This window comes from Apium graveolens, chromosome 8, assembly GCF_009905375.1.
Source record: "Apium graveolens cultivar Ventura chromosome 8, ASM990537v1, whole genome shotgun sequence".
In the NCBI taxonomy this organism is placed as follows: domain Eukaryota; kingdom Viridiplantae; phylum Streptophyta; class Magnoliopsida; order Apiales; family Apiaceae; genus Apium; species Apium graveolens.
Genome location: NC_133654.1, coordinates 51,029,187 through 51,039,186, shown reverse-complemented (window position 1 = coordinate 51,039,186; position 10,000 = coordinate 51,029,187).

Sequence of the window (10,000 nt, the reverse complement as noted above, 5' to 3'; positions counted from 1 at the left end):
TGGAAGAAAAACAAAAAGGAGTTAGAATTAATTGATGGATTGTCAACGGATGTGGAATCAACGGATGATGAAAGTTATCCGTTGAAGGAAGAAAAAGAGCATCCGTTGAAGGCTCATCAATTAAAACAGGAAAGTGATTCTAAAAAGAAAAATCTCAAGAAGAATGATGGTTCAACTTTCAAGAACTTTGTCAAAGAAGGAGCTAGCACATCCAAAGATGCCAGTAAGGTGAATATAGGACACATGACTTTAGATCAGCTGAAAAATAGGCTTAGATTGGTTGAGGATAAAAAGGAAACTAAAAGAAAATCTATAGAAATAGGAAGGTAGGGATTAATAAATACAACAATTACACACCTGATAAGTATGCTCCTAGAAAAAGCTGTGTGCATTGTATAAGTGTTAATCATCTATCTGATAACTGCAAATCTGTTAAGAATGCTCCCATGCCTTTAACTCCCTCCATGCCTAACATGTTTATGTCACCTCTGCATGCTATGCCTGTTATGTCTCATCAGAATCCTCATGCACATTTTGCAAACATGCCATATGTTAATAATCCTTATTTTACTGCATTCAGTATGCCTCAGATGCCATACAACATGCCTATGTGGAATAATATGTTTGCACAATCCATGCCTTATCAAATTCAATCAAATGTGCTAAATGATTCTGTGACTAACCCTACACTTCAACCAACTACATCTGAGATCAAGGTTGACCCAAAGTTACCTAAGTCAAAAGATGCAGGAGAAATGAAGTCTAGGAAAAAGACTAACAAGGCTGGACCCAAGGAAACTTGGGTACCAAAATCAACTTGATTGATTTTGTTGTGTGCAGGGAAAAAGAAGGAATCTATGGTACTTGGACAGTGGTTGTTCAAGACACATGACAGGAGATTTCACCCTGCTCACAGAGTTCAAGGAGAGAGTTGGCCCTAGCATAACCTTTGGAGATGACAGCAAAGGGTTCACTATGGGATATGGCTTGATTTCAAAAGAAAGTGTCATCATTGATGAAGTTGCATTAGTTGATGGTCTCAAACATAATCTATTGAGCATCAGTCAACTATGGAACAGAGGGAATACTGTTTCCTTCAATTCTGAAGCCTGTGTTGTCACAAGTAAGAAGGACAACAAAGTGGTTCTAACTGGAGTTAGAAAAGGGAATGTGTACTTAGCTGACTTCAACTCTACAGATTCAGAATCAATCACTTGTCTTCTCAGCAAAGCAAGTCCAGATGAAAGTTGGCTATGGCACAAGAAGCTATCCCATTTGAATTTCAAGACAATGAATGATCTAGTCAAAAAGGACTTAGGTAGAGGAATTCCTCTAGTGGAATTCACAAGGGATGGACTGTGTGATGCTTGTCAGAAAGGAAAGCAGAAGAAAGCATCATTCAGTAAGAAGCTTGAATCTGCAATTGATGAACCATTGCAACTGCTACACATGGATCTTTTTGGACCAGTCAATGTATTGTCAATTTCAAGGAAAAGATATTGCCTAGTGATTGTAGATGATTTCTCAAAGTTTTCATGGGTTTATTTCCTTGGATCAAAGGATGAAGCTTGTGAAATCATTATCAATCATATCAAGCAAGTCAACAATCATCCAGATTTCAAAGTAAGGAATATCAGGAGTGACAATGGAATTGAGTTCAAGATTACCACCATGAAGTTGTTCTGTGAAGAATATGGGATCATGCATGAGTTCTCAGCTCCAAGGAATCCACAACAAAATGGTGTGGTGGAAAGGAAGAACAGATCACTAATTGAAGCTGCAAGAACAATGCTTGAAGAGTCAAAACTCCCAACATACTTTTGGGTTGAGGCTGTTAACTGTGCATGTTACACTCAGAATATTTCTTTAATTAATCAGGAAAAAGGCATGACTCTCTATCAATTGTTTAAGAGAAGAAAACTAACTTTAAACTTTTTGCATGGCTTTGGTTGCAAATGTTACATTCTAAGGAATCAACCTGATCACAAAGGGAAGTTTGATGCAAAGGATGATGAAGGAATATTTGTTGGTTATTCTGCTGGAAAATCATATAGAGTCTACAATCTAAGAAACAACATTATCATGGAATCTGTGCATGTTGTGTTTGATGATAAAAAGATTGATGGACTAACAGATGAGGGACATCATGAAGGACTCAAATTTGACAACATTGAGATATATTGTGATGATAGTGAAGATGAGAATGATGGAGAAGGCACCTCGAAAAGAATTCAAAATCTGCCTTTGGATAATGAACATAATGCTGCATCCGTTGAAAGTCACAATTCAGCTTCCGTTGATAGAAGCAATGCAGTATCCGTTAAAAGACAAAGTGCATCATCCGTTGAAGTTCATAATGAAGCATCCGTTGATCACAGTCTGTCAACGGATAATCATCTCACTTCATCAGTTGATAGAACTCCCAATTCCTTTCAAAGGATCAGCAACTCAGGGGGAGTTTCAACCAATCAATATTCTATCTCACATCATGACAATACTGAGGCAACCTCATCTAGAGCTAATCTACCACCTCAAAGGAAATGGACCAAGAATCACCCTTTTGAGCTAATCATTGGTGAAGCTACATCTAAACTGCAAACTAGAAGGGCTACTCAAGATGAATGTCTGTATAGTAGCTTTCTATCACAGGAGGAACCTAAGAGAGTGGAAGAAGCTCTATTGGATCCAGATTGGATTTTAGCAATGCAAGAGGAGTTAAACCAATTTGAAAGGAACAAAGTATGGAAGCTGGTACCCAAGCCAAAGAACAAGAGTTCTATTGACACAAAATGGGTATTCAGAAACAAGATGGATGAAAATGGTATTGTCATAAGGAATAAAGCCATATTGGTTGCTAAGGGCTATTCTCAACAAGAGGGAATATATTTTGATGAGACATTTGCTCCAGTTGCCAGACTTGAAGCCATCAGAATCTTTCTAGCCTATACAGCCCATGCCAACTTCAAGGTCTATCAAATGGATGACAAAAGTGCGTTTCTGAATGGGGAATTGAAGGAAGAAGTTTATGTAAGCCAACCTCCAGGATTTGAAGATCTAAATTTTCCAGACTATGTGTATTATCTGTTGAAAGCACTCTATGGACTAAAGCAAGCACCTAGAGCCTGGTATGAGACTTTGTCAAAATTTCTTCTAGATAATCACTTCACAAGAGGTACTGTTGACAAAACTCTTTTCTTTAGAAATGTTAATGGCTCTACAATACTTGTTCAAATTTATGTAGATTATATTATATTTGGTTCTACAGATAATAAGCTTTGTAAAAAGTTTGCTAAGTTAATGCAAAGTAAATATAAAGGAGCATGATGGGAGAGCTAACTTATTTTCTTGGTTTACAAGTTAAACAAGTTAGTGGTGGAATTTTCATTAGTCAAACTAAATATATTTATGATCTTTTAAAGAAGTTTGACTTAATGGATTGTTCATCTCCAAAAACTCCCATGGCCACTACCACCAAGCTTGAATTAAACAAGGCTGAAAAGTCTGTAGACATTTCAAGTTATAGAGGCATGGTTGGTTCACTTTTATATTTAACTGCTAGTAGACCTGATATAATGTTTTCTACATGTCTCTGTGCTAGATTTCAAGCTGACCCTAAAGAGTCTCACTTAGTGGCTATTAAAAGGATTTTCAGATATCTCATAGGGACTCCAAATCTAGGAATTTGGTACCCTAGAGAGTCTGGTTTTGATCTAATTGGCTACTCAGATGCAGATTATGCAGGTTATAAAATAGACAGGAAAAGCACAACTGACACCTGTCAATTTCTAGGGAATAAACTTGTGTCATGGTTCAGCAAGAAGCAAAATTATGTTTCAACATCAACAGCTGAAGCTGAGTACATTGCTGCTGGTAGTTGCTGTGCACAGATACTGTGGATGAGAAATCAACTATTTGACTATGGACTAACTGTTGACAAAATTCCCATATTCTGTGACAACACAAGTGCCATTGCCATTACTGAAAATCCAGTGCAGCACTCAAGAACAAAGCACATTGACATCAAGTACCACTTCATAAGGGAACATGTGATGAAAGGTACAGTGGAACTTCATTTTGTTCCAAGTCAAAAGCAGATTGCAGACATATTTACCAAGCCACTTGATGAATCAACATTCACAAGATTAGTAAGTGAGCTAGGTATGCTTAATTATTCATAAATTTATGTCCTCATTAAAATCTATTTTGAAGCCTGAAATGAATTTGTGGCAAGAACAAAGTTGGCTTTAAGTAAAGATTATTCTATCAATGGATATTCCCTATCCGTTGAAAGCCATAATTGGTCTATCAACGGATGTTCATTATCCGTTGAAAGACAAATACATTTCTGGTAATTTTATCCTTCAACGGATAAAAACAGTGTTAACCTTCAACGGATAACTATTTACCTCATCCGTTGAAGTGTCACATCAGTTACTTTAAGTAAGTCACAGCCGTTGATTTGTTTACTTAACTGTTGATACATATATACATTGTTGTATGTATTTGTATTAAAGGCAGTTTTCAGAATTTTTACAGTTTTCTTTATTCTCAAATGGTTGTAATTTGTTTAAAAGTATCATTTAATCATTTTATTTACGTTTTAATTTGAGAAAGTATAAAAGCCCATTGAATTCTTATTTTCACTTTACGCTTTCTTGCAATTTTTACTCTCTTTCTCTCCCAAAACTCTCAATCTTTTCTCTGCAATCTCTACTCACAACAATGGCACCAGTAGTCAAGATTATGTCACAGTCTGGCTTTGTTTATGAAAAGAACAATTTCGTAGCCTTGGTGGAAAAGAATGAAGCTCATTCAGATTATCACAAGATGATGGACTTCATGAAGAACTGTAAACTAAGCTATGCAATGCTGGAAGCCCCAACTATCTATTGTGAGGTAATTAAGGAGATTTGGACAACTGCAGAGTTCAACTCCACATATATGACCATTTCTTTCTCTCTCAAAGGTAAGGATTATTTTATTAACTGTGATGATATACAGTCATGCTTTAAGTTACCTGAGAATAATGCCATGACACCACACACTGATAATGATGTATCTGCTATGTTAGATTCCATAGGCTATTCTTTTGATTCTGCTAGTTTAGGGAGCATTAGAAGAAAGGGCCTTAGGAAAGAATGGAGTTTTCTTGGAGATGCCTTTATCAAGGTTTTCTCTGGGAAGATTAGCAATTTTGATGCCATAACTTCATCTCTTGTTAATATGCTCTATATGCTAGTTTCTGATAGGTACTTTAATTTTAGCAACTATCTCATGCTAGAATTAGGTTCCAGGTTAGGTAATAAAGCTAATAGACCTCATAACATCTACTATGCTAGATTCTTTATGTTATTGGCTAACCATGTTGCTGAAAGTTTGGTCATAACTAATGAGAGCAATAAACTCAAATGCTGGGCACAAGAGAAAAGGGTCCTTGCAGACCTTTTGAGAATTAACCTCAACAGCCAGGTGCCATTGGTATATTTACCAATAATGAATGCACCTCAGGTAAGTGAGGTAAATACTTCTGCAACTCTCCTACATCTTCCACCCCCATTGTTTCTTTTCCTTCTAGTATGGCAATGGAATCTGTGTCTTTGTCCCAACAGATTCCTACCAAAGCCAACAAAACTAAAATTCCAAAACACAAGTCAAAGAAAACCACCTCTGTTGTCTCTCAAAAGACAACAGTTGTAACAACTACCATAAACCCTGAAGGGAGTGAACAGGGTGTGAGTGGTGAGGGGAGGGGTGAACATCAAGAAAACCCCCAGGATAAGGTGGGAAAGGTGAGTGGTACCCTAGCCAGCCAAGCCACAGTTTCTCAAAAGACTGTGGTGGTTCAAAAGGAGTCAAACACATCCCTAGTTGCATCATCCCAAAAGGATGCAGCTATTGAAAATAGTCCCCAACCAAGGACACAGAACAAAAGAGGGAGGGACACTGAAGCCACACATTCACCTGTCAAAGCTTTTTCAAGAAGAAAGAAGGCGAAAACCCAAGTTTCCACACAGGGGGCACACACTGCACATATACATCCACCTGTGTATTTGCCTTCTCAAATTCAGCTTGATGTGACTCCAGTAAATGTGGAGTCACAGCCCTATTCTCTCATAATAGACACACAACAATCACCAAATTCTCGATCACCATCTCTGGATGTGGATATGATATGCACATCAATTCCTGATTCTCCCTCTTTAAAACTCAGGGAGGAGCCCCACTCAAATCCTGGTGATCATCATCTGTTAGATGACTTGTTGGATCATCAGCCAATTCTTTTAGACTTAGTTGAAGAATCTGTGTTACCTCACTTAAAATCAATTCACACAGATTCAACAATTATGTCACTTTCAATATCTACATCTTTTCCTTCTTTAACGGATATCTCTCATCCGTTGACAAGTGGTTGTTCTTCGACGGATAAGCTTAACAGCAGTTATCCGTTGATATCATCAGTTTCCACTTCAACGGATACTCCCTATCCGTTGATGGTCTCCACACATATAACTGATTCAATTCCAAGTGTAGAAGACATGGTTACTGTACAATCACTTCTAGGATTGAGGGAAGGGAGTGATAATTTGAGTGAGAGGCTGGGTTGCTCCCAGGCAAAAGGAGAGGTTGAGAGTCAAAATATGCATGCTATTTCTTCCAGCATGGCAAAAGTAAGTGAGGGGAGTGCCACCTTAGTAGGTGAGGGTGAGGATGTGAGGGTGTGTGTGAGCCAGTGGGAGCCCCTGATGCAAGAATATAGAGAAAATGAGAGAAAAGCAGGTACAGAAGCTATAAGGGTGGATCCAGCCATTGCTAGTGAGTCAATGATTGTGGATGATGCTGAAAAGGAAAGACAATTTCAGCAACATTACAAAGCTGAAATTGATAACATTTCCTTGGATGCTGGCACTTTTACTCATTCTGTTTCAGCCTATCAACTGTTGGCTGCTCAGGGCAATGTGGAGGCAGAACAGACTTTGAACATAGTGCACACTTCAGAATCTCTTTAAAGAGATAAAGCTGATGTTAATAGGATGCCTTCTCAAGCTGGTGAGCCATCTGAAGAATTTGAAGTAAATTCTAATGATGATGACTCTAATTCTTTGGATGGGAGCATGAACTTAGAGGGAGATGCAGGCCCAAGTTCTGTTCTAGATTTACCTGAATGGGCATGGACAAAGAAATCTACACCACGACAGTTTGGTGTAGCTTTGGTCTAGCAAGTAATGGCTATTCAAAAGGCCCTTCAGGAGACTACAGATGCTGGTACAAAGGCTATTCTTCAAGCTCATCTAGACTCTCTGCATCTCTTGCATTTGCAGCATATCAGACAGAATTTAAGTGTGGATGAACTCAAAAAGGATATTGCTGATCTGAAATCCTACAATTCTGAGAAGTTGGATTCAGTTATGCCTTATGGTACTATGCAAGATTTGTTGCTGAGATTGAGGAGAAAATCTGATGCTGACAAGAGGCTGGCCAAATTGGAAGACAGAGTTCAAATCATTGAAGACTCTGTGGTCACCATTCTTCAAAATCAATAATCTCAGACAAATCTACTATTGCAGCTGGCAAAAGCACAAGGCTTGACCCCTGTCCTTGATGATAACAAAAAGGGGGAGAATAAAAGGGAAGGGGAAGGAGAGCCATCAACAACAGTTCAAATATCTAAAGTGCTAGTTCCTGCCATCACCACTTCTCCAACTCTTCAAATCAAAGGAAAGCTTGATGGAATTGATCTAATCCAGATAGCAGCAACTGAGATGAAAGTCAAAGAGCAAAGGAAGAAAATTGATGAAAGGATGCAACAAATCTTTGGTTCTACAACTTCTAAATCACAATCTGTGAAGCATAGCACAAAGGTGGAGCCAATCATTATGGAGCTCAAGTCAGTAAGGAGGAATAAGGTTGGAGAGACTTCTTCCAAGAATCTGAAACCTATGGTTCTCAAGCCCAATAACAGATCCAATAAGGACTCTACAAAGAACCCTCTAAGCCTTGCTCAATTGAAAGAAGTGGACTTTCCTCTTCCAAAGCCTGATGAAGACAAGGTTTTGGGTGGTAATATCATGAAGCACAAGGAGACCAAGGATGTGGTTGAAAGGATGAACATGGCCATTATCTTTAGAGAGGGAAAGAGTATCTGTGTGATACAAGGACATCCCAAATTCTCAATAGCCAAGAGGGAAGAAGCCAGAAGGTTAAAGGAAGAAGCTAAAAAGCTAAAGGCTGACAAAAGAGCACAAGCAAAGCTTGAAAAATAGCTAAAGTCAAGTCAAGCTGAAGAAAAGAAAGAAATTGAAGACAAGAGTGAAGACGTAGGTATGGGGGACATGATTAGTGATGATGTGGAAGAAAGAAGTAAGGAAAGAAAGGAATGGCAGAAAGGGAACAGAAAGAAGGCCAATGCAAAAAGGAAGATGGTAGATGAAACTGAAGAAACGCAATCAAAATCCAAACCACTACCTTCTATTCCTGAACCCATTGTGCCTAACCCCTTCATAAACATCCATGGTGAAACAATCACTCCTAAGGAGGAGCCAATTGATTGAGACACCATCAAATTGCCCACCTTCTTAACCATTTCTCCACCATCAAAGAAACAGAAAAGGAAAATCAAATCAACACCTCCTCTAACCTCAATCAAATTCACTCAGAAGCCTAAGCCTAAGCCACAAGCCTCAAAGGATAATTATGTTCACATTTGTGACATAAAGGAATTTTTAGACATTGAACACTATCTGGATGAGCTAGAGGAAGTAAGGGGGATAGATGCCTACAGACAGCTTCCAGAAAGACTAGTATTCGAATATAAAGGACGTGGGGAAATGACTTGGCCTCTCTACAGGATTCTGAATGAAGGCTATTCTACCTTGGTTAGAGTCTACTCAGCCATAAAAAGGGATTCTGGCTTTATCAGAACTGCCAAAACTGAGATTCTCAACAAGATTGCCAGCATAAGGAAAACTTGGTGGGAGCCCAATGCCTTGCCTAGAACATTACTCATCCAAGAGAGAGGAATTACAATTCATAAATCACCTCATTGGTTGATGGAGTTCAGAGAAAATAAAGGAGTCAGAAGAATTTTCAGACTTGAAGATCAGCTCAAGATTGCCAGTAATGAAACTCTCAAGGATATGCAATCTAAGTTGGACATCAATGAAGAAGATGAAGCTGAATTCTACAGACAACTCCAACTCCAAATAGAGGAGAATGATAGGAGGCTAGGGAAGAAAACAAGGAATCAAAAGAAAAGAAATTAATCTGCTCAGGCTAAAGGAGCACCCTTGGAAAAAATGTAATTCTTCAATTCTATCTCAGTATACACACTTTTGCAGCACTTTTCAATTTCTACTTTATTTCAGTTCATATGTTTGTTAAGTATTTTGTTATCATCAAGTTAAACCCAAATTTATGACTACAGTTCTAGTAGACATAAATAGGGGGAGATTGTTAGGAATATGTGTATTAGTTTGATGATAAGTTAAACAAAACACTTAAGTAGAAATCTAGTGTTTGTAGCCTCAACGGATAAGACCATTTTGGCTATCCGTTGAAGGAGTAGCTTTACTTAGAAATAAGTTTAGTATTGTAGCACATTTCATTCTCTGTATTTAAGTTGTAATTCTTAAATGTTGTGGGAAATTATCAGTCATGTTGAGTACTAGTGGATATGCAAATAGGAGGGCTAATTGTAAATATTTCATGCCTTGTAATTTTGTATAAGTGAATTAGTATCAACTGATATTAAAGGCCTTCAACGGATGAGAAACAAAGCTTCAACGGATGTCTCTAAAGCTTCAACGGATAACATCCATCAACAGATGAGTGCTTTAACGGATAAAGCTTCAACTGCTAATGCATCAATGGATAAAGCTTCAACGGATAAAGCTTCAACAGATAAAGCATCAACGGATGAAAGCTTCAACGGATGCTTAGTTCAATAGCAGTTGATAGTGACAATTCATAAGCTGACAGAGGCACATGGGTTGACAGAGATAAA